The 1,072-nt window shown below is 39.0% G+C and overlaps 1 non-coding gene across 1 annotated transcript; it reads left to right on the top strand.

Moving 5' to 3' along the window:
* Positions 1–764: 764 nt before the first annotated feature.
* LOC131177626 (small nucleolar RNA R71) lies at positions 765–871 on the top strand. Its single transcript, XR_009147009.1, has one exon. It is a non-coding gene; the product is annotated as a small nucleolar RNA R71 (small nucleolar RNA).
* Positions 872–1,072: the final 201 nt, after the last annotated feature.

The raw sequence follows: 1,072 nt of genomic DNA, 5'->3' as shown, positions 1-1,072 counted from the left end.
GAGCCAATTGAGTCTCCAACATACGATTATGAACTTGTAATTGATGCATAGTTTGTCTCATGTGTTGCATTTCTTCCTCCAATTTGCTATTCATCTTGCTTTGTTCAGCAAAAAATTTTTCCATCATGCTTTCCAAGGTTGGCTTCGGTTCATGAGGTGGAAGGGATTGTTGTGCTCTTGCTTGATATCTAGGTTGTGGCTGCCTTATGGGCTGAAATTGAGGCTGAAATTGAGGCCTATTCTGCTACATATACTGCTGGTTATGAGCATAGTTTGAGCTTTGACCTTGTTGAGCAAAATTTGCTTGTGGCCTCCATGTTGAGTTGTTCATATTAGAGTAAGAATTTCCCATAGGTTTCTGTTGATAACCTCCTGCATAAGCAGCTTGTTCTTGCAAATAATCATCACCATAAGAAGAGTAATCAACTCCACAACTTTGGGTTCCATCTGTGTAGGCAACTTGTTGCATAGTTGTAGGAGTTGAGGTTGTTGCCTTTGTGAAAAAATCACTAAGAAGTTGAGTCAACTGATCAAATCTTGCATTCATGTAACTAACTGAGTCAAGTTCATAAATTCCAGCTTTCTTTGGCTCAAGTGCTCTAGGATTTCCCCACAAATGGGTATTATGAGCAATCTTCTCTAATAGATCATAGCATTCTTCACTTGTTATTCTCATGAAATCTCCTCCTGCTTGTGAATCAATTGTGTTTCTTATGGCTGGAGTAACTCTAGTGTAGAAATTATGAACAATCATCCATTTGGGTATTTCATGATGAGGACATTGCCTTTCAAGCTCCTTAAATCTCATCCAAGATTCATACAAAGTTTCATCATCCCTTGGCTTAAAAGCTACCATCAAATTCCTCAAATGAGTGGTCTTCCCAGGTGGAAAAAACTGAGATAGAAAAGCTTGAGATAACTGCTCCCAAGTAGCTATAGTAGCTTGTGGAAGTGAGTCATACCACTCCAATGTCAATCAGAAGAGAGAATGGAAATAAGGTGAGCCGAATCACTTCATCTGAAACTCCAGGCTGCCTTTGTGTACCACATATCATCAAGAATTTCTTCAAAT

Source organism: Hevea brasiliensis, unplaced genomic scaffold, assembly GCF_030052815.1.
Source record: "Hevea brasiliensis isolate MT/VB/25A 57/8 unplaced genomic scaffold, ASM3005281v1 Scaf66, whole genome shotgun sequence".
NCBI classification, from domain to species: Eukaryota; Viridiplantae; Streptophyta; class Magnoliopsida; order Malpighiales; family Euphorbiaceae; genus Hevea; species Hevea brasiliensis.
The sequence above is the reverse complement of the archived record's forward strand: the minus strand, read 5'-3'. Positions and strand labels throughout refer to the sequence as shown.